The sequence below is a fragment of the Micrasema longulum genome, unplaced genomic scaffold (genome assembly GCF_059751315.1).
Source record: "Micrasema longulum isolate JH-2025_06_02 unplaced genomic scaffold, ASM5975131v1 h1tg000097l, whole genome shotgun sequence".
Lineage (NCBI taxonomy): Eukaryota > Metazoa > Arthropoda > Insecta > Trichoptera > Brachycentridae > Micrasema > Micrasema longulum.
This window is the reverse complement of record NW_028277303.1, coordinates 2,037,703-2,063,284: the sequence shown is the minus strand read 5'-3', so window position 1 is coordinate 2,063,284 and position 25,582 is coordinate 2,037,703. Positions and strand designations below refer to the sequence as shown.

The following is a 25,582-nucleotide window of genomic DNA, read 5'->3' as shown; positions in this document are numbered from 1 at the left end:
TAGCAATTACTGAAAATTGTGATATTATGCAACATACATTAGGGGAATGAAGCTGTCGTTCCTTAATGATGCGGGATTATTTTCAGCCTGGTAGTGGAAATCTTGCTTATTCCAACTGATGTTCACGAGCTCTAGAGATCATCCTCGATAGTGTATTGCTGCTAACTGCTGCCACCTTGAGGACATGAATTTCAAAACTGAATATGATTATAAATGGTATATGTATCTACTGCTATTTAAAAAAAACAAAATTCTTTTCCCCGTAACCACATAAAATATTTAAATAAACAATTGTATCCATCTAAAATAATGTTATTGCGGATTTTTAGTTCATCTCCAATTTACAAGCTTACAAATGATGAGAAAACTAATATTTCTATGGATACCTAAAATAAATTTGATTTGTGCCTTAAAAAATAATTCAATATCGCCATTTAATTATGTGCCAGTTTTTTAGTATTAATTTTTTTCGTGACACTTCGCAATTGTTATTTTTATTCAACTTCTTTAGACATTGGTCAGTTGTTAAATTTTCGACCACATTAAGGTATGATAGCACTCCTAAAAAATGTTTTTTTTCAAACTCTGTTTTTATAGTTTTGTGTTTTTTAACCTACTTTATTTAATTAAAAAAAAAAAATCAGTATCCTTATATTAACGAAATAAAGAATCATTATTATCTGAAAAGTCATTTAGACTGAGGGGGAAATTGAGCATACAAGTGTATACTTAAATGAAATAAACGATTTTTCAGACTTTGTCTCACTAATAAGTAACTGGAGACTGGACTATCGATTTGTCCAATTTATCCTAGTTATTCACCAAAAACGTGAAAATAACATTTTCAAGCTTTCCCGTTGCACCAACAGATGTCAAAGCACTGTCGATAAAATATCTATTTATTGATAATATTATGTCTATTCGTATAAATATTTTGAAAACCGAATTTCTTAAAATATTTTTGACTATATATTCAAATGTTATGTTATTTATTTAAGGCAATAATTTATCCTATGTCAGATTTTAGTAAAAGTGCGTAAGGCATCAGAAAGTACCTAGTTACTCCTAAATAACCATTATTTAAGTTCTATAAGTGCAAATATAAGTTACTTGGGGAAATTTGTCAAAATATATCGCACACCGAGTAGAAGATTGCAGTAACTCAAACATTATAAATTTTGAGTTATGGACACAGTAAAACAGAAATTTGTTCTGCGCATTTGATTAAAACAGTCGTAAGTCTTTATCACAAATACCCGAGAAGTTACTATTATAGAGGGATGCTGATGACGCGGTTATTTTTGACTTCTCAGACATGGGTGTTCAAGTAATTGTTAAAAAGCTGAATAGGTAGGAATTACGCAAGGATTGGTTTTAAAATAAATATTATAAAAACTAACTTTTTGTGTAACATTTCGTGCCTAGATGTCCAGCATCATCTGGCTGTAAGGCCGAGTTATCGAAAAGGCCTAGTTTTAAATTTGAGTGTGCATAACGGAAAATAGCAGCTTTTAAAAAGAGCTAGAACTGCAGCTAGGATTAGCAGACTCTACACTCAACATTATGAAAGCTATCTGGAGATCATAAATGTATTCAGTGAAAACCAAATGTTGCCTATACAATGCCAGTATAGCATCTATTCGCCGTAAGCAATAGACTTGAGTTTTGAGAATATGTGGAAATAAGACAACGGACCCAGCTACCTCCGATGTCAACCGTCACCAAGCTGAGACGGTACAGCTGGCTGGTCCATATATTTCGGATGCCTTCCGAGAGTAACCGCGCTCGCTTTATTTACAAGGCATTAGGTTCCCGCAGTCCTGGACGTCCACGCTGACAGTTCGTAGGCAGTTCATGTATGAACTGCGGGATACATCCTGAGACAGAGAGGCCTGAAGAGATTTTGTGGACATCATGTGCTCCTCCTAGGTAGTGGACATGGATAAAGTAAGTCGTTCACCTTATGAGGAATTTGATTAGCGTCACAACCACCCACACATTTATGCCCCATGTACTACTATGTTGCATTGCGAGCAAAGCGGTCATAAATAGTTCAATCAAAAACCCACAAGAAATGTTTATAAAAAACTATACATCAATTTAAAAGTGGAATAGGGAGGTATTGACGCAAATCAAAACAATATGTGCGTTTATGAATTTGTAAATGTCATAATTTTTAATTTTAATTTTAATTCTTAATTTTAACTTTCAATTTAAACTTTTAACTTAATTTTAATTTAAACTTTTCATTTTAATTTTAACTTTTACTTTTAATTTTAATAATTTAATTTAACTCTTAATTTATACTTACCTACATCTACTACCTGCATCGAATAATTTATTGTTACTTGTGATTTTTTTTTTACAATTAAATTGAAATGTTCATGGAAGCAGAGAGAGAGGGAGGAAAGTAGAGTAGCTTTACAATGTCTTCTCCTTTAAATGAACTTTTTATGGAATATTTTTATTTTTACTTTTTTAGAATTAAATTATTTTTCCCCTCTCCTCCTGCATTCATTAGTGTGAAATCTGTAATTGGTCTTACTTTTTAAAATTGTTATTTTGTACCTTGTTGTTTATATAAAGACTGTATGATTTCATTAATAAATAAATAAATAAAATAAATAAATAATGTATCTCGTTCTTTTATTATACATTTTAAAACACTAACAACAATAATCGACACAGCTGATCACGTAAGTTTCGGAAAATAGTGGAGAAACGGCGTCATGTAATCACAAAACAGAGACAATTCGACTTGTCTCCCTTTTCCATGGCAAAATTATCGAAAGAGAAAAATGCAAATGGGCACAACTGGACTTGTCTCCAAGTGCATGTGACTTTATGCATTATGTGACTTAACTCTGTATGTTTCCATCCAATATGTCAAGATATAATTTTTCTACCTGACTCATCTCCCTTTGCCCTGTAGAAAAAAAAAACTACCAGTCGAATGTCATACTTAACTTCATTTCATATTTTTCGTGACTCGTCTCCCTTTACCTGTTTTACAAAAATAAATATAATCTGCAAAAATTCTTCTTTCAGATCATTTCAATATATTTGTCAATAATAATAACTGACTACAATTATACTATTATATTTATTGATGATTATATTTATTGTGTTGTGATTTAATGTTTTTTGTTGTTGCGGAAAACGAATGAATAATTAAGACAATGACATCCAAAAACACTATAGGGGTTAACGACATTTTGAGCATGTCCAAATGTTTGTAGAGAAAAGTTGATTTCACCTCCAGGGCGAAATCAACTTTTTATCAAGATTGGAATTTATAGCAGCAGAGAGGGAAGAGAGTTTTAGAAGGGAATTTAAAAGTGAACATTTACAAGGCTTATGACATGTAATTGGCTGGTTTAAGTCGCCACTTTATACGTTGCAACATGAACCATTCTGCTTATGTTTGAACATCCACATTTCCTCAACATTTCCATCTGGATGAACCACTCACAAGTCAATAATGGTTTTAGTTATTTTACTTCACAAAAGTCAACAGATGAAAAACTCGAATAAATTAAAATCATAAGTCCTGAAAATTCTTAGACTTGCATATTCCCTTCTCAAAAATATTTTCCCTCACTAACAATAAATTGTAATCTTAATAACTCCCAGAGAGTGAAATACAGCCTTGTCTACAAACATTTGACCATATTTAAAATATTTAAATATTGTTGAAGAAATTAACTTGTTTAATTATATTTTTATTCAAAACGCAAGGGAAATGCAGAAAGAGTAGAAATAGCTACTCTTTTCGGATATTATACTAAAAGAAATGATCATGTTTTTGATAGATGTTTAAAAATACGTAGTTTTGTTTTTTTACGGTATTCATATTTTTATAGTTACTATTTTTTTTCTTGATCTGAGTTTTCATTAATAACACATTCTAATATAACTGTGCATTTATTTTTTTGTTTGAATTGCGTCATTTTTATGTGAAGGTAAGCATTTCGAAGGTTCAATGGAAAATTTCAAATGTTCCCACTGCGCATTCCTGGCTCAAACCTTAATCACGTGACGTAGGTTTCAACCTTCATAAATGAACACTGCGTCAATAGTGAATATACGAAAAAATATTTTCTCCATTAATGTTTTCAGAAAAAAGCCAACCAGAAGGTTTTAGAAAAAAATCTATAAATCAGTGAAAAGAGAAGAATGTGAACAATTGACGTTAAATTGATCGATAAAACGTTTTCATTTTTATATTTTGACAAATTAAAAGTGTTTTAATGATTTGATATGTTAATATCCAAATATTAATTTATTAAAGTATCATACAAGATGATGATGATGATGCATGAAAAATTCTGCAATTTGCAAAAAAAAAACGATAGTAAAATAATATAAAAAAGCATAGCTACGGAGAGGCCATGTGGCTTTGCGGTGCGGCGCAGTGAAAGGAATTGAGGCGATAGGTTTGGATCCCAGCAAAAAAGTTATAAGAATCTCTTACTTCGCGGATCGATCCTGTTGAGTTGACTGGAGGCTGAGAGATGGCTTGGGACACTTAACTTTTTTCACTTAATTCGACGACTACGCGGAGATGCGGTAGCAGTAGCGCGGATGCAGAGCGGTTAAGCTAATTGCGGTTGTCTCGATGACATGGTGGTTAATTCGTTACTTACCACTGGGCGGATAAGGTACACGAGAACAGATGCGGAAGAAATTATTTTGTTAAATATGGGTAATGTAAAATACACATAAAATTATAAATCTAAATCTTCTTCTTCCTCTAGGACAGCGCCCTGTTATTGCTCGGAGCCTGTTCCTAGGATGTGGACGTTGAACTGTCCCGCCATCTTTTTGGTGGTCTTCCGGGGGGTCTGCTGCCAACTGGTATTGCACCGACCACTACTCGTATATTCACCACTCTTTCTGAATCTGCTCTCTCCGCGTGCTCTCTCCAGAAACGTCTTCTTGATCTTTCCCGTCACACAACATCTTTGATGTCGCAGATTCTTCTTATTTCGGAGTTCCTTACTCTGTCTCGGATTGTCGTTCTCGCATTGAGAGAAGCAAATCAAAAAAGTGCAAAAGTTCGGAGAGTTTTCATTTCACTCGTTCTTAGGAGACTTTTGTTCCAGTAGTGTCAGCCCTTGTTTCAATACCGTATGTCATGATAGGTCTAATGCAGGTTTTATAAACCCGTAGTTTGCTCTCCTTGATGCTGCTGAATATCTCAACACCCAAGTACTTAAAGTGTTTTACTTGTACAATTATTTTATTGTCTATTGCAAGTTTGCATCGTACTGGCTGTCTTGAGGCTACCATGCTCTTTGTTTCATCTAACCTTTATCTTAATTTATCTAAAAATACATAAGTATATATTATCGGCGCAACCAAGCTACAAAAAAATAATTAAATATTGATAATTTTACGAAAATACGAGTAAAAAAGTCAAAATGGAAAAGTACGTTGTCATGGCGATTTTGCATGAATTTGAAGCGACAAGTTGTATATGGTTGATCTAGTTGCTGCAATATAAAGAAGCGAACTTGTTAAGTTTTCCATTTGCTTTTACAAAGGATATACAAACACTTTAAAGGCAGTTTAACTATTCTTCACTTCGAATTTCTGGATAAGAAAAACTCGCAGTAGTTTTTCCTCCCTCTTGAATGCAAGGCAAACGCGCTGACCATTACACCACGAGGTCTACATTCGAGAGGTCTCGGGTTCAATTCCCGACATGGTTGATATGATATATTTAAATAAAAGGGTGTTTTGACAATTGAATATTTCCTAGTTCCTGGACTGAAGCGTAAGACTGATCATCTTATCTTTATGTAACAAAAATTATCAAGATGCGCTGAGATTGGTTTACCAATGCAGTGCCCTATGTACCATTTAGTGCGGAAAGAGAATCCGGCTGAACCAATGTTGGTACATTTCCTGATTTTTACTTATTATTGTATCTTTTAGCTTTTCTTATGTTATCTTTTATTTTAACTAAATTTATATACTTATGTTTCACTGCTGCACTTGAATATAATTTTTAATATATGTAAAAGCCCGTAGGGCGTGTAAATTAATAAATAAATAAATAAATAATGATGAGTTTTTCCGCCCAGTCGGAAACATTTTAAAGTCAGTTTAAATAAATGTCTATATCCGACATTATACCTTATTTATCCTAAATATATTTCATACTATAATAATATGTAAATTTATTCCACTTGTGCTTGAAGGGCAGACAATATCTATGTTAACTTTAACACAACAGTAAGTTTTTCAATTTTTTTCCAAATTTAAAAATGAAAACTAAAAGTTAAAAAGTATAAGTCAAATACGTCATTCGAAAGAAAATTTTCTGGTGTACAAGATATTTTGCTTTTACGTAACATTATTTAATATAATTACAAGCCTTAAAAATGGCATGTCAAGTAGTAATAAATAATAAATATTTTGTTTGATTATAAGATTGAATATATAAATAAAATCCATCTTTCGTTTGATAACTTAATTTGTCTTTCCTCTCAAAAAGTCACAATGAACCGCAGCGTGATGCTTGTTTATTTTTTAATAACATGGAATTGATTTACAAAACTTTGTCAAAATATATTGAAATTGGTTGAAATTTCGGCAGCTGCATAGTTATACATTGTTTTTGAGAGTAACGTTATTTCTTGGGTTCGATGCGCTGTCTGTTGATTGGCGTACTAATAACCAGCCCATTAAAGAATTGTTGTATAATAGTCCAGTAAAATTTAACATCGCTACAAATATTAAAACGGTACTTTATTTATTTTTATGAATTTGATTACACATTTCTATTTTTAATGTTTTTTAATATTACAAATACAATATTTGGATGGTAGCAATTTCTGCAATCGACGCAGTTTCCTTTTCTTTCACGGTTATTGATTTTTGCAACGCTTTAAGCGCCATTTTCACATTGGTGGGTGGAAATCCCGGAACTAATTGATTTCCGCGTTGAATTTGAAAAGGGTTTATAACGAGCAAATCAAATATGCCACGGAAAAACTACTTTCAACGAGAGAATATGCAATTGAATGGCTCTTAAAGTAATGAAAATATTTGAATTATGTTTTTATGAAACGTTGGTGGATAGTATTGATAAGAATACGTTTAATAAGTATACATCTTCAAAGGGATTTACAACCAAGGTATAGGTATAGAGAATTATTAAATTCATATTTATTATGTTGAATATACCAACTTCCTCGCCTACACACTCTTACTGTTAGTGCACACAACTTATACAAGAAGTCCACTATTGAATATTTATAATAATTCTTAAATGCAGATCGAAAGGAACAGCATTCCTTCTAAGACAATGGGATGATTTGTCTATCTATCTATCTTTATATATATATATGAATGTATGTATGTTTGTCCTTTATAGGCTCAATGACTACTGGACTGATTAAAATTTGTTGCAACAGAAAGGGATAACATTTTTGAGAAGGAAATATGGTAGTCAAGGCATTTACAGGGCTTATGAACGGTCACTGGCTGGTTTAAGTGGCTACTTTACACACTGTTTAATATTCACAATTCTATTTTGGTAATGTATCGGACACGAGTTTGTTTGAAAATGTCCTAACAAGACAAAACGCGTCACAATATACCCTTTGTATATTTTATAAAAACTAAAGTAGAATAATAATCCAATAAACTTGTTTTATTTTGGATACATTACCAAATTAAATATGGAATGCTATACCAATTGTCTACCTACACAATAAATATTCACAATTCTGCCTATGTTTAAACATCCGAATTTCCTCAGTTCTTCCATCTGTTGACTTTTGTCAACTAAAAGAGCTGAAACTTTTATCATGTGGGTGAGATTCATCCGGCTGAACCAATTCACCTACTAGGCAACGGCTGAAAACAATTTTTTACACTGCTTCTTTTGCCAGGTAGTAAATTTAACGATGTTTTGAGTTCGTCCAAATGATTGCAGACTGGCTGAATTTTCTCCCTTAGGAGTTGTTCATATTTAAATTTGTTGTAACAGAGAGGAAAAACATTTTTGAGAGGGGAATCCCACATGATAAAGGTTTCAGCTCTTTTACTTCACAAAAGTCAACAGATGAAAGACTTCAGGAAATTTGGATGTTTAAACATAGACAGAATGGTGAATGTTACACAGTGTGAAAAGTGGCCACTAAAATCAGCCAATGGCAGGTCATAAGTTCTGTAAATGCCCAGACTACCATATTCCCTTCTCAAAAATGTTTTCCCTCTCTGTCACAACAAATTTAACTATGAACAACTCATAGGGAGAAAATCCAGCCAGTCTGAAAACATTGTTGGACTAATTTACATGCGATTTTTTTGCAAAATAATCTGATTTACGTGAATGAGGTTTGTAAATAATAATATTTTCAATATGTTCATCAGAAAAAAGTTAGGAGAGAATGTGTTTTTCATCAATTTTCCAGGGTTGCATTCGACTAAAATGCAAATATTGGAAAATTTAGAGGATGTTGTTTTTTTTGTATATAAAAATAAATTGTATTTCAACGTTTACAAACATAAATTATTTTTAGTGGGGACTAAATTTATTTTCTTGAAATTTCTTAATTTCTACATACTAACTTATTTTTAAAAGATTTTAAAAAATACTTAAATGATTTTAACTGACATTCAATACATTTTTAAAAAACGGATTCTTACACAAAATGCACCATTGTTGGTATATAGCGCAGAGTTTGACATTTGCAAAAAGAATTAAATATTTGAAAATCAATTACTTTATGATTTAGAATTTAATCATAAACAAGTACCTAGGTACCTACTTATCAATGAAAAGTCTTTTTCCTTTTATCCGGACAGTTTTAGACGACACAGTCATTTTTATTTTCTTTTGGTTTCGAATTAATGGTCACGGTCACGTCAACACCCGACTAGCGGTTAAAGAATGACTAAATTCGCGTTGAGCATGAGTTGAGTGTCATAATTTCAGAATGCTCATGGTAAAACGCGGTCTGACTTTTCTTTATTAACACGTATTCCTGTCTTTTCTCTATGGATAATGGCACTAGAGTAGTGATTTTTGCGCGATTTTGATTTCAACACGACGAGGCCTCTTAGTCAATCACACGATGAGATAAAACGAAAAACTAACCCTTATTACGAATACATAAGTAGTTCAATAAAGGCAAAAATAAATATACGAAAAAAACGTTTGTTCAACCAGCTAATAGCAGGCAAGCCAACGTTTGGGCAGGACAACGTCTGTCGGGTACGCTAGTAATTTATAAAAATCCGTCAAAGCAATGTTGTCAAATTGTGATTTCGGCGCTAAATCCTCCTGAAGCTTAATAAGTTCCATCTGAAAATTTGCTGGCACATTGTTTACATCAGCGTCCATCTTAACTATCAATTTTTCTCTCTATTATTTCTCCAATATGATTAAAGGCCGGACAAAATAACTCTGCGATTCTGATCCGGCCCTCTTTTCATGTTCCCAACAGTGTCACCAGAAGTCAAAATCTGCTATTTATAAAATCTTCTAAGAGCAACTTTGGTTTCTATGCCCCAATGTCCAGAATGTGTAGATTAGTCAATTCATCACACGACTTGGAATTTTTTGGGATAGATCTTCCGGCTTTTCGTAGATCTCTTCGTGACTAAACAGTGTGGGATGAAGTTGGATTGGCATGGTTTAGCTTAAAGTTTTAGGTCTTTCGTTTTTTTTAAAAATATATTGTATCCAATTATTGTTTTGCCCTTGTTTGTCTTTGCTAAATAGTTTTATGTTCTTTTTGTTCAATTTCTTGCATTTATGTTTCTTCATGTAACTGTTGTAATTGGCTTACGCCGCATATATAATAAATAAATATATGGTCCAAGCCAAGAATTCTTATTTTGAAACATATATAGTACATATTTAAGAAAAGCAAAAGTCGGGTCCGCTAGTAGATAATAAAAATGCATGTCGTTATTAAAGTTAATAATTTTATTTTAGTAATAAATAATTTACGGATATCTTAACATAAGACATCCGTAACTAATTCAAGTATAGTTCCATAATTCCAAAGACATATTTCCAAAAACATTTTTTTTTCTTCGTAAACCACGTATTAACACCCTGTCAGAAAAAAATAACACATGAGAAAACACCGAACATCCGATAAAAAAGAGTCATAACTCAGAAAACGGTTATTCTATGAGAGCCTTAAAACTAAAATAACGTCTTGTCTTAAAACTATGTTTTTTTTTCTTTATCGAAAAATGCCACTACGTTTTTAAAAACGCATCTCGATAGATATGTAGAAAATAGTTAAAATATGACACTGTTTGAGAATTGCCGCGTTAAAATACAAGCGTTAGTATAGCATGCCAAAAAGCTATCAAGCTGTTTAATTTAAGATTAGTTGTGGTCCCGTGGTAGTATTGTGGACTCACGGGCAAAAGGTCCGAGGTTCAAATCCCACTCTACCACAACTCGATTTCCATTTTTCCAGGACAAGTTATTTACGACTTTTAAGAAATGGTCTGAAAATTTAAATATTTAAGTAATTTTAAGGCTAGAATTTTGTCTATTTTTTAGAATAATATCATATGATAGTTATTTAAATAGTTTATTTTTATTTAATTTCAAAATTAGTTTATATTTGAGTTATGACTATTTTAACGGAGGTGGGGCATGTGATTGATGCCTTTTGTGTTTCTTTTTTGTTTTTATATCAATAATTAAATAATTATAGATATTGACGGGGTGCATTATTGAGGATTTCTTTAGTAGTTGTATCCATTGTGCGAGTCGAAGGACTGCCGGCCGTCGGAGTGAGACTGGTGGGAGGCCTCCTCGCGGCGGATGAGGTCGAGCGAGCGGAGGATGGCCTCGGGCACGGGCGGCGGCGTGGGCAGGTGCTCGCCCTGCGCGCGGAAGCCGTTCTCGTCCGCCGTGTAGGTCACCGTGAGCAGGCGCCCGTCCGGCCCGGGGTAGGAGTACGAGCCCTGGACGGCCTGCGCCTCGTGCGCGCCCCCAGCGTCCTGCAGGTACCCGTCCTCCTGCACCACGATGCCGTTACCGGTCTCGTAACTAGAATAAAAAAAAACAAATGCAGTACGTACTTTGAAAATTAATTTGTTTTGTTAAATAATTACAGTGCTGCATAAAGGAGAGTTTGTGTAAATGAATGACGTTATTAAAAGCCCAGGGAACGCAAAATCGTCATAAAAATATTTGCCAGGACTACTGCGGCTTTGAAATTAATATTGTTTATTGAAAAATTAAATATTGACGTCTTTCCATCATCTTTTCTCTAATTTTTGACCGAAAGTTTGAAATAATTTTTATTTTTTATTTTTATTAATCCATATACCTATTTTATAAGTGGTATATGTTTTTTTAAATCTATAAAAATTTACTTTAATACATCTAGTAAATGTTATAACTACAACTCTCTAAAAAAAGAGACTAACTATTGTTTTTGGAGAGTGAATTACACTGTTAAAGTTATTTATTTATTAGAATTTATACTCGTATAATTTTGAATATCCAATTCTTTTTTTAGATTTTTATAAATACGAGTATATAGGTCAGTAGTTAGTTATTTCTTCAGGGTTTCCTGCTTTAACTATTGGAGTATCAATAGTTTTCTTATAATTGGATAGGAATAAACCACTTTTGAAACTTATATTTATTATATGTTTTAGCGGTGTCGAAATTTGTTTAGTAATGTGTTTTAATGTGTTAGCAGAAATTTCATCGAACCCCAGAGATGAACCTTCTTTCATTTTATTGATAATTTCCCCTATTTCACTCTCTGTGGTGCTTTGAAATATATTAAGAGTGTTACCGCGTTCAGTATTAGTGTACGAATTAGTATCAGTTATATTTTTTTTTTTCTTTTTTTTATTATTTTTTTATTTATGTATTTCACAATTTTAAAATGTACAGAGTTTATTTGTTTCAGGTCCCGACTAGCTAGGAAATTCCTGTGTTTAGGAAGGACCTTATTTTTTTCATGTTTTTTTAAAAATATTTTTAATATCATTAAATGATGCTTAATAAATTCAAAGAATAATAATATCATTAGAAAAAATCAATATAAATATAAATTAGAAAACATGCGAGTAATAATAATAAAAATTGAATCATAAAAATAAATTAGAAAATATGCCATTAATAGTAAATAAATGAGACATAATTATTATAAATTATAAAACATACCGATAATAATAAAAGATTTGATTTTGACAAAATGTCTTGTGCAATATTTCTTCCAACGCTCGAAAAGTATTTCGGTAGTCAGATGGGAGAAGGGACTAACTGCAATTTTCAAAAATGTTCAGGAGAGCTGAAATACGTCTCAATTTAGAGACTTTAATCCACAAACTAAAATATTTTAGTGTTGCTTTTCAATAATAAATTACCATTTTAAATGACGCTGATTTTTTTTCTGCGTGTATTTACTGAAATCTTAATTAAAACTTTTGAAAACTTAAACATAGACAAAAATACAGATGGTTCCTTCTGCCATCTGACTACGGATTTATTAAATATATTTGCGGATGTTCATAGGAATGTAATTTAGAATCTTCATATCCGTTCGGATAAACGTAAAATAAGATGTAACTTTTCATTGGTAAGCAGGTACCTAGGTACTTGTTCATGATTGATTTCCAGAACTAAAAATAATTCATTTTCAAGTACTGAATTTAAGTTGGTACCTTAGAACTTGTTTATATTTGAATTCTAAAACAAAAAATAATTCATTTTATAATATAGAATTCTATTAGCAAATGTCAAACTCTGCTCAGGGGTGCACTTTAGTTAGGAATACGCTTTCCAAAAATGTATCGAATTTTAGTTGATATTATTTTAGTATTACCAAAAATCCAGTAAAAAGAAATAAACGGGTAGAAATTATAATTAATTCAATTAAATGATCTGATTGGGATCCATGAAAAAACGAATATTGTATGTAAACATAAAAAAAACAACTTTTTTGTAAACAAAAAAAATAACATCTGTCCATTTTTTTTTGTAAACGCTTTCTCAGCGGGTGCAACCCTGAAAAAACCATTTGCGCTCCTAATTTTTTTGTACTTAATAATATATTTAAGATTTTATGAACTATAAACCTTTTCGTGGCAAAGATGTTAATTTATCAGAAAACCGCACATAAATTAGTTCAGTAGTTATTCAGTCCATCGAGGACAACCATTCGAGCATTGCCTTTTATATATATTTGATATAGATACGCTTAAATAAGTTTACAATAATTAATACTGTGTACCGTAGAATTAAGAAATTCTTAATTCTATGTTGTACCCTGTTTACCATTAGATTTAATGATAAGGTTCCATGAAATATTATATTATCACGATTCGATTTTAGTTATTTTTTGACGATTCTATAATAGGGAAATATCACATACATACTATGAATACCGATACAAATATATGAGATGGATTTATAATAATTAATTACATTTCCAAAATCAATGTGGACATTGGGGAGAAATGTTTTTATACATGAATGGAAAAAAATAATTTTCATAAAAATACGTTGCAAGAAAAACGCAACGCAACCTGGTTGTTGTGACGTCAAGATTCGTGATAATGTTCTATACAAATTTCAATGGCTATGAACAAATAACATGAATCGTGAAGTATTAGGGGCGTGGCAAATGGAATGACCATTTTTGCGGGAATTCAAAATTACAAATTTAAAAATAATTTTTATGCTACTATTAGCAAAAAAAAAATTTTTTTTTCCGACAGTATTTTATAGATTTTTATTACTTTAAATTACTTTTTCTTTTTTTTGTTAAGAAAACCCTGATATTTCCCCATTGGTACGGAGTATTTTTAATTTGTAACCTATATTTAAATACAAGTAATTATAACACTATTACTATGTTGGTTACGATGGAGTTATCCATGGGACATTTGTCCCGTTTGAAATTGGGAGAAACTAAATATTTTTTATAGTTAGAATAACTATGAGTAGCAGGAAAAATAAATAAATATAAACAGTTTTTGTTTGCGAATAAACATAATAATAATAAATTAATCCTATAATCTTCCACCTCTTATGTTTGTTTGTTCCGTCTGCAATTACTTCCTTAAGTAGAGTTAGTGATTTAGGAACCCCGAGGGTCGTACTAATTGGGATGCAATACGAATACGTCATAAGTGGCTCAGTGGTAGGTATTATTACGATTCCCGGATCTAATGGTCGATATGCGGAAACTATACTCTGCTAAAACTTGAAAACTTAATTCCATTATAATGACGTAGGTACTCGGTTTACGGGAGAACCGTACAAAGCGCATTACTTGAAAGGCTCTTACCTAATAGACGATACAATATTGTTTTCCCGGGACTCGACCACTGTCCACGTGTAAGCACAAATTTGTAGGACAAAAAATTGTCCCGAGACATCGCCTCTGACATAGGCAGACTATCTCCGCGGTACAATGATTACCCGTACTACTGCGCGAGGCTGCCAGCGGCCACATTGTCCTCGTGCAAACACGAACGGATGGGACCTTGTGACAATAGCGATTTACTTGACGTGAACGTATCGCTACTAAAAATACTGAAAATAAAGGCATATTTTTTATATTTTTTTATTAAGTTCGCTCTATAACAATTCCAATACATCTTCGTGTAAAATTAATAATATTAACAAACGCCGTCGTGTATTCGTTTCGCCCGAATTTTTGCATTGTCCCAGCGTCGAGGCTGTTCACGGAGCGGGTAAAAGACAATACTGTCATATAATATGTCCACACGTGAACGGCCAGACAAATAGCAAATAATTTAAAATTATATATTATATAAAATGAGGTTTAATTAAATTAAGACGCTTGACTCACGCGCAGAAGGTTTTGGGTTCGATTCCCGGTGGGAACATAAAAAATAAAAAAGTGATTTTTCTCAAGCCCGCGTGTTCTGTGCAGTAATTCACGACTATAATTAAGTCTCTAAGTGCAAAAAAAACTTTTCATCTTTGATTAAAAATATATCAAAATAAAAAATAAATAAAATGCAGTTCCAACAAGTAATTCAAGTAAAAAAAATCACAATGCGTATAAAAAGTTTTCCAATAGGGCGCTCGAACTTTGACAGTGTATAGCAGCCATGTTGTCGAAGCTACAGCTGTCAAATTTTGAGTTTATAATAATGAATTAGCAAAGGCAAAGGTGTTAAAAATTTCATGTTATTGTAAAAAAATACCGGCATTAATACTGGAAGATACTAGAATAAATCATACAAAAAATGGACGTTTGCATTATTTGTGTTTAACATAACACCAGACGGCTCTGAATGAAAGAACAATTTTACACTGGCTAATGGCAGGAAACAGAAAAAGTCGGGTTTGCTTTTCATCAATCAACTTTAGTGAATATTCTAATTAGATTAAAAGTCGTATTATCTATAAACCTTTGTATATTTTTATAATTACATTATTTTATTCTTAAAAATAATCTATCTAACTACCATACAGTACTTAAGCATATTTCTGTAAGTATTACATTTCACTTGAAAATGAATATCTTTTGAATAACTATCACCATCGTAAAATCCTCAACCGCACCCGATGGTGCATAGGGCACTGTATTGTTAAATTAAATGCAGTGTATCTCGATCATCTGTTACAAAAAGGTAAGGGTCTCACGTTTCAGATAATAAAATACTTCAGTGTAAGACCACCTTTAAAAATAAATATTCGTCAACCGTCAACCGTCTCAGAAATCGAACCCGATGCCGTCGAGCACGGTAGACAAGTATGTCAATCGCTTCACAACGAGACTGGCATATTCCCGCTCGATTTCCTTTCCCAGGATTTTTACCTGAGAGCAGCCATCGAGTCGAAAATGCTCGTCCAGGATTCTGATTCTATTTTATACACAAAACTGTATTCTTTATCTATCCGAACACGGACGGAATGACTAGTAAATTAATACAATTGGCCCCTTTCACTACCGCGTGGTTGTAGTCTAGGAATTAACAGGGCTTATGACCTGACATCGGCTGATAAAAGTGTTATAACTTTGAATACTGTGTACTATTCACCATTCATTGAAGAAATATGGAAGTTAAAACCTAGGCAGAATGTTGAATGTTATTCTATGATAAGTGATCACTACTAGTCAATTACTGGTTCTAAGCTCTGTAAATGCTTAGGCTGCCATATTCCAGACTCTAAAATATTCTCCATTTCTGTTGCAATATCTATAAATCGTAATACATTAAGAGTCAATAAATAACAACAATAGATACATATTTTTATAACTTACGCGTAGTTGTAGCTGCCGTCTCCGTTGTTGTTGTTCACATACTTCAGTATGGGAACGTCATTCTCTGGGGTCCTGTGGCCCTGGTAGGCGGAGCCCCGGAAGGCGGGGGCCGAGCCCTGGAGGCCCCCCTGGTACTGGGAGTTGGGGGGAAGGTACTGGCTTTCCAGACGCCCGCAGGAGGCCAGGCCGAATAGGAGGGTCACCAAAGCCTGGAATAATTTGAGGATGAATTTTTAATTTCTATCGCTACCTTTCTAACGAGGTTGAGAAGAATGAGGTAGGATTATACCATCATTATCATCATAACTCCCTTTTCCGCACCGAGTGATCCATAGGGCACTGCATTAGTAAACCAAATGCAACGTATTTAGTTCAACTGTTTAGGCGAACTCCCTAACCGCTTCACAACGAGGCGGACATATTTTCAATCGATTTCCTATCGTATAGACGAGATTTTTACCTGAGAGCAGCCATCGAGTCAAAAACACACTTGTATAAGGTTCTGGTTCTATTTCACACGCAGAACTGTATTCTACATCTGCCTGGATACAGAACAATAATTATACTATTAACAATTATGGTATGGTTTTAATTATAAAATGAGCTGAAATTTTTTAACATTCTTTTTTAACGTTTATTTATTTTGTTGTTTTTACCCAAGGATATAATTTTTAAATGTAAATCGCCCACCCCGCCTTCATTGTTTGATTGTTCGAAGACCACGCGGGTCGCATGTCAACCGATTTTTTTTTATCAAACTTTACATTAACAACTCGTCTAGGGAATATATAAAAATTGAGACTTATCATCTGAGATTTACGATATTAATATTAAAGAAAAATAATATAAACACAAATCTTCTATCTGTACAAATATGATAATAAATAAATTCGTCGACTTCAAGTTGCTATTTGAACTTATGATTCCACAATAAAGAATCGTATGCAGTATTAAAATTATTTCAATTGGATATTTAAGAAATCAATAATAAAGTTATTGCCTCACACAACAGAAAAAAAATTTAAATCGTGATGAGTTTTATTTAATGGTATCAAAATGTTAAAACTTTTAACAGTAGGAGATTTTTTTATCAAGAAACTATGAATATATTGTACAACTTACAATTTTCATATTGAACGAAAAGTGTTCAAAGCTGTTAACTATATCAGCGGATCTCTGACTATACTGTGATATTATTTGAATAGAACGAAAATATATATAGTGTCTCTCCCTTCTCCTTTACTCCGAAGATTCCCCCTTAAGAAAATTCCTTTCTCAACGATTAATGGATGATCTCAATACGAATACCGTTTTCTTTCACTAAACATCGCATCGGCGCCTAATAGCTAAACAAGGTGATCGCGATAATCGACTGTACTTGTTTCTTCTCCTAAATTACCTACAACTTTTTAGCCAAGGCAAGTCAGTGTTACTTGGTAATGGATAGTCTGTCCAAAACAAAAAAAAATGGCTAATTAATTTTGTATGTTGTTATAACCTAAATAAGGAAGTTCGGCGTAACGTAGGGGTAATAATATTCATATTATTTAATGATTCAATCTAAACGTGGAATTATCTCTATTTGTCATGGATTAATCATTCAACTAATGATTCACTTACTTAGCGAGTACAATCACGATGGTGATGATATCATATATTATATTATATGGTACAGTGATGTATATGTAAGTATAATAATCGACTTGTGTTCAGCCGAACAGAACACTTTCAGTTATTTCGATTTGTCCCGAAAATTCAGATGTATTTTCTTTCAGTTCCGATTATTAATCAAATAATGTGACAAACTTATCATAATATATGAACGTATTTCCAATATTAAACGCATTAAAATTGTGGTAAAAAATTTGAGTAAATGTTCGTAAATATTTGTTTATAACCACTTACCGGCTTTTCCATGTCCACCGATTTCGAGACGTACTCGTCTCCGGGTTAGGACTCTAATTACAGTAGCGGGATTTAGATGTCAGTGTAATTAGTATCCCGACGAAATCGGTAGACACAGAACAGTCAGTAAGCTACTTTATTTTACTAAACGTCACAAAATAGAGTTTGTTATTTCGTGTAAAAAAATATTTTGGTAATGGTTTATTGAGAAATCTAAGCTATTTTTTTATGACAATAAACCAATGAAAATTAATACCTATTGTTAATGTAGTGTAGGCAACCTCTTTAACAATTTGGTATTTAAAAATTATCAAAGTGTATCATCATTACAAAAAATATTTATAATATATAATTAATAAATAAAACTGATTTTTCACTAACTATAAAATGGTGTTATTTTTTATCCCGAGCCTTCGGATTAACTGTTGATTTCTCATACAACATTTGATATACCATAAAGGTGTTTAAGGGGAAATAAGTTTATCTCTATTTTGAGCATCTAAAAACTAAAAATAAATATTACAGTATTAAGAACACAGAAAAACATGTATATAATCGAAGAGAAACTTACTTTAATGCCTCTTATTAAAAAATACCAGATGCTTATGCACAAAAAATCACTGATTTGTCTCTCCTCAAAAGTTGATGTTTTTGGCCTAACTGTTGTTTACCTCTCATATATAGATTTTCACAATTGCTTGGAATTAGCTAATCATTTCATATCTGAAAACCATAATTTCAACCAAGAAACGGACACGGCTTAGGAATTTAGCATGTTCAAAAATGGTCCTATTTTAGGCAAAGTTGAAGGATTAGAAATAAGTAAATTAATATAATTATGTCCATACCGTGGTCTAATGTTCAGCGCATTTGCATACCATGCAAAATGTTTCGGATTCAATTCATTAGCTGTGGAAAGAGAACGATGACGATGAAATTCGTAAACCGAAAACGTTAAAAATTCAATAGTCAATTAAATTCTACATTTAGTATTCTTCTAAAAATATTCCCGTTATGATTCGTACGATTGTAATATTTTTTCTTTCTCTCCATTTTGTCGCTTCTTTCATAATCATAAACAATTATTATTACTATTTTGTATTACTTATATTACATTGTAATTGTTGCATTACAATGCCACAAAAGCGCTTTAAAAAGTGATTCTTTGAATTTATTTTTTTATATAATTGAATTTCAGTAAAACTATGAATTTCGTCATCTCATGCTGCGCATTTATAGTACACGGGGTATTTTTTTTTCCGAAACATCAATAAATTCACTCTCACAGTTTTACACTTCTGCTGGGAGGGCATCCCATGCTATAGTGCGCTTTTGCGTACAGGTGTAATAACCTTTCGAATCGCCGCGCCATAGATGTAAGTAAGGAATAAGAAATTCGTGTAATTACTATAAGTTCCCGACGACGATGAAGTAATTTTGAAACCTGTCGACGTATAAATCAAAAAATGGTTTATAGAAACTTATAAAATAGGCGTTTCGTATGGACTTATGATCGCATAGTTGACGAATACAAAATAACATTGCCCTATGTCGTACTACTTTCAGAAAAAGGCTATAGCTGTTGTAAATATCAAGGACGTAAGAAGATAAGTAATGTGCAGTATGCTTTGTCATGTTTTCAAGATTGATTGTCTTCATCATCACAGTTGTAATTGACGGCCTCCGTGGTGCAACAGCAAAGATGCTTTACTCACACACGGTTCTGCTCCTGGTTTATTTCCCGGTCAGAGTACCATATTTTTTTCTAGTCCGGGTTCTGTGCTGTAATTGACTATTGTAATTGGGCCATTTGGCTTGTTGTGGCGTAAAGAAAGGAATGATTTTTTTATAATATAATGTAATGTATTTTATGTAGGTATGAGCAAATTACTCTACACCAGTACTGGATTGAAATTTGACACATTACAATAGAGATGGCGAAGGTTTTTTAGAAATAAATATGGAAGTCTTCACATTTACAGGTCTTATATAAGGTCTGTCATTAGCTGGTTTTTGTGGTTACTACCACCTTGTAAACATTTATCATTATGCCTATGTTTGAACATTCACATTTCCTCAACTATTTCATCTGTAGGGTTTGATGAAGTAAAAGAGCAGAAACCTTTATTGATGTGGGTGAGATTCATCTGTCTGAATTATTTCCCCTACTAAGCCACGCCTAAAAAAATGTGGCCACTTAAACCAGTCAGTTACAGGTCATAAGCCGGGCTAATGGTTATCAAATTATTATTAACGTATCAAAAATAGCCTTGTGTACAAATATTTGGACAAACTAAAATATTGTTAATTATTTATCTATATTTTATTACATAATTTAATGAAATATTATGGAAGTTTAGATTGAGTGGCTTTCATGCATTTCGTCAGTTTAAATTTATAAAAAAATCTCATATTTTTACTACAATATAATTAAGTAGTTTTTGTTCAATTTTTATAAAAAAATCCTCATATAAAAAGGCTTGTCATTAATTTGACGTAGTCGGGCGAAAAGAACTCTGAACACGAAATTGAGTGGATATAATTCACCCTGTTCCAACAGGTTCAGCGTTTTCTTACAACCACGGTTCTATTCTCTATAGGATCTCAAGTATTTTTTTAATGGACCGAATTTATTTGAGACGGGTTGCAGTCTCATGGGTAGTGCCGTGAACTCCAGATCAAGGGTGCTGAGGTTCGAACCCCGCTCTACCACCTCTTGTTTTTCATTTTCTAACACGATTATTTACGACAAAGAAAATAGTTTCGAAATTCACTATTTATTTTTTATTGAAAAAAATATTTTTTTTAAATTTCAATATTGTGATAATTTTTTTGCAAAAGTTTCAATATTTTTACTGTTTTAAGTACATGAAATTACAAGAAATAAAAATGTTTCACATGTAACTGTATGGAAAAAAGTATTAGATATTCGCAGTGAATCTGCAAATAATATATTTAAATTCTTGAACACGAAAATATTAATCTATGAGTGCCGCCAATTAGTTTTCATGGAAGGAACATGAAGTGCAGATGGCTGGCTAAAAACCCAAATTCACTTTGAAAATTAAGAAATGTTAACTCCAGTGGGCAAAAATGGATAGCTGTTATACCATTGAAGATTAATAAAAGGCAATTAAAAAAACTGAAAAAAGGAAAAGTTAGTTATTTTCTGATTGTACATAATATTATGTTTCGTTTTGAAAAAATCTTGTTTACAGTTAATTATGAATTACATTTGGAAGCTGCAGCGGAAACTTACACACAAAAAACTGTGAAACATCTTCCTGCTATTATAATATGGTCGTGTATTAGCAGCCAAAGATCCGGCTCGTTATATTTATAGGATAGTTCTAAGAATCAGGAGTAGTATAAGAAGTGATAAAAAATGTTTTTTTTCCATTTTTAGAAATTCTTAAACTGGCTCAAAGTTTTAACATTTTTATACACCATCCCATTGGAGACAATCTATAAAAAAATGATATTTAAAAATGTGTTATTGTACATATCAATATTTTATTATTAATTTATATTATGATTTGTTTTAATTTCTTTGTATTATATACTCAACTTGCTATCTTGTTTCAGTTTTATGTACATATTATTGCTTGTTACTTTATTATTAATATTACCCATACCTTTACGTAAATATTATTCTGTCCCGAAATGAGTTTGTTGTAACTCCTGGGAGTACAAAAAAAATTGTATGATTTAATAAAATAAAAAAAAAATCATCATTCTTCTTTGGCTCGACAACTTTCTATACCTAAAGACTGTTAAAGATATCTGTAGTCTGTCAAAAGATATTGTTTTGTTATAAAAAAAAACATCAAAAAAGCCTGCTTTTGTAGCGATATAAGTCAAATTATACCACGTTGTATATTGAGTATTTCTTATAGGATTAAAACGGCAATTCATTCAAATGATGGTAATAACCGATATTAAAGGTATGTATAATATATTTTTGTACGTTTTATATCTAACTATGTCAAAACAATAATCTGTGTTTTATTTCAATTTTATACCTCTAATTTGAGTTTTAAAGTCAGATATCGAAAACCACCACTAATATTGTCCTAATTCGTTAAGTAGATCCTGTATGGAGGCACCATCAAGATGAGAGAGAAATAAGTAAATTATGAAATCGGAATTAATTCTGACATAACTGTCAGTTTTGAATCCGAGCTGCTAGATGCTGCCCTATTTACATATAAAAGCATCTAGCCGTAAAATCGTTGCCACCGTAAAAAAATAAAATAATAATAAATAAAAATAAATAAAAAAAATTAGGTACAAGTGAGTATTCTTTGGTTGAATTTCGATTTATTGGAGTTTATAATCGGTTTGTAGTGGCCACTTTTTAACACAGAAGATATTATATAAAATATGAATGAGAACTATTTTACAATTTCATTAAGTAAGCATCGCGGACTACATTTTCGGCGTCATTCATTGGCTAGATTTGATCATATAGCATCGAGATGACGAGTCGGCAGAACATACCGAGATAGATAGGGATACAGTACATAGTACAGAAGTTAAGTATATCGTCACGGTATGTGCCGATAAATATAGCTTTTATAATCACAGCGCAGGTGTATTGTGATTAATCCCCCTTTTTAAAATTGTTGAAGGCATCACAATAATGTATGCTATATTTTAGATGTACATATTTGATTTAATCCAGCAAATAACAGGTCGTAAGCACTGTAAATGCCTAGAATTTGGTATTTCCCTATCTAAAATATTCTTAATTTCTGTAATACATAAAAGACAAATTATGCTATTAATAAAAAAATTTAACTGTAATCATTATTAATTAAATGTTTGAAAGGGGGTTAAAATGCAATATTTCATTGTCTCTGGACTGATATCAATAAAAATGCAATATTTCATTGTCTCTGGACTGATATCAAATGCATGAGATTGATCTCTGTACCACCATGTAACATATTATTTAGATATAATGCATTTAGCGTAGAAATTAATTGCCACGTGCATCATTAGTATGATCATGAAAATGATGAATATTGCAATGATTAAATTATGTTAACTATACCTACCAGCTTCTTACCTAATATTATGAAAACACATAGATTGTGAATTATTAATTAATTACATTTTCTCGTTAGCAATAAAATTTGCGTCTCAACTATTCCATAATGAAGAATTTTGACACGGTTCTACTCGTAGTTAATACCTTACTTAAATACTGTTTTGAAATAATCTGGTGTTTGTGTAAATAAGTTAAATATTATAATATTTCGATTGAATGTTGGCACTTTTTCCCAATTTATTTATTTATTTGACTTATCTTCTAACTTTCTTCTTGATGGTATTGTTGTTAGAACATTACTCTCATTTATTGTAAACCATAATCTATCAAATAATTATTGTTCAATTATTTTTATCTGTAGAATTGTATACGAGTACCTATGTCAAAATAGTTTCCATTTTATATTTTTGTTGTAAAATGTGTGTTATCAAGGTTTTGTATATTTTTCTTAAAAATGCACATTATTATTGCGATTTTTGTTTTATTTCCAATTTTTGTTATTTTCATTTTAAGATCCATATATTTTAAAGTTGTTTAAGGTTTATTTGATTTTTTGACTTGTTTTCTGTAATATTGTTTTACTACCATTTAACATTTGTAAATATTGTATGTTTTTAGCTTATATTACCAAGAATGGTAAAAGCCATAATATTTTACATGAAATAAATATAAAGAACCATTTATTAAACCCAAAAGATAAGAATCCCCCGGAAACGGAAGCTGTTTATAAACTAAGTTGCCAAGGATGTAATAAAGTGTACATAGGACAAAACAGGGCGCATAGCAACAAAAAAAAAAGATTGACGAACACAATAAAGCGTGTAAACTTGGGCATCCTCACAAATCTACAAAAGCGGAATACTTTATAAATACCGGTAATTTTTTCGCCTTTGAACCGAAAATTTTGCTTAAACCCAGTAATTACAGTGCGCGAATAATAAAAGAGGAAATGAAAATACACAGACACCCGAATAACGTAAACAAAGACGACGGGCTTAAATTAAATTCAACATGGTTCCCAGCACTACATACTACAAAAATGAATAAAAATGTGCCTACTGCCGACTGCGACACGGTACAAATTACTAGTACTTAAACAGATACTTTTTTCTACAAAACACTCAGTTTACCCTGAAGATGACTCCTGCAATGGTAGCGGAAACGTCGGAACACACACGGTATCACCCAAAAAAGAAACATATTGTCAACTGCTTAATGTTCGTAAATGATAATTTTATTTTAAAAAAACGTGTCGCTTTGTTTTAATGTCTTACGTTCAAAACGAACATAAGTTAAAATATTGTTATTATAATTTGTTTTTCCTTTCAGTATATATTATCTTAAGTGCATATGTCACACCTCCCCAGTTAAGGGTGCCGTAAGAAGAAAAAAATGTTTGGGTTAACTTGGTCATTTTTTTATTTATACAAATATTTATTAACCTTTAATATAACACATTCAGTAGAAGGTTAAAACAATTAAAAATAAATGTTAAAATCAAATTAATTAATAAAATATTTTGAAGGGTAAATATAAAAGGAAAATTATAAATCAGTGTTTCATATAAATGTAATACTAAAGGCTCAACTACCATTCACCATCTTTGAAAAAGTTTAATAGGTTTGATCTATAAGAACCATATCCTACACTAAATATCATATTTCCGATACGTGGGAATAACTATTGCCGAGTTCCAGGAGTCTATTTAATAATGCATTACAAGTATACACTGTCCATGAATAATATAATGTTCATAAATTAGCCACTGTTATAATTGTAGACGAAGAACTCAAACCTAAAAAAAAATATGAAGTAAATTGTACCTACACAATACGAGAATATCAGAACAATATTGTATTAAACTTTCTAAAACGAGACAAGGACAGCCGAGACTAATACCCGTATGCAGAGACTAAACTTAAGGTGAGGAAAGTACATCCTAATCTCATATGCAAAGAATAACCCGCTGGTGAAGACAATAGACTATTAAAACCAATAAACCAGGCACTATTCAATAAACTACCAGACAAAACTAAATAAAAGATTCAGACAACCTTTACAAAAGATGTTAAAAATATTATCATTAACAATAGGATATGAATTTGAAAATAAAAAAATATGGTTTTGTTAAATGTATGTAATCCGTAAGGGTTTATAAATTTAATTTATAATAAAAAAAATTTAAAAAATGTGATTATTTATTTATAGTCATAATATATTTATTAATTGTCAAAATAAACTATTAAATATATTTTTTTATAAATAACTGTTGTTATTGAATATATATTAAATCATAATTATATCGACTACATTGTTTTATAGTAATCTGTGGTGAAAACTTTCTAATGTCAAAAAATTCCATGACAATTTT

The 25,582-nt window shown here is 31.7% G+C and overlaps 1 pseudogene; it reads right to left on the bottom strand.

Moving 5' to 3' along the window:
• Positions 1-10,731: 10,731 nt before the first annotated feature.
• On the bottom strand, positions 10,732-18,170 carry LOC148284698 (endocuticle structural glycoprotein SgAbd-2 pseudogene; annotated as a pseudogene).
• Positions 18,171-25,582: the final 7,412 nt, after the last annotated feature.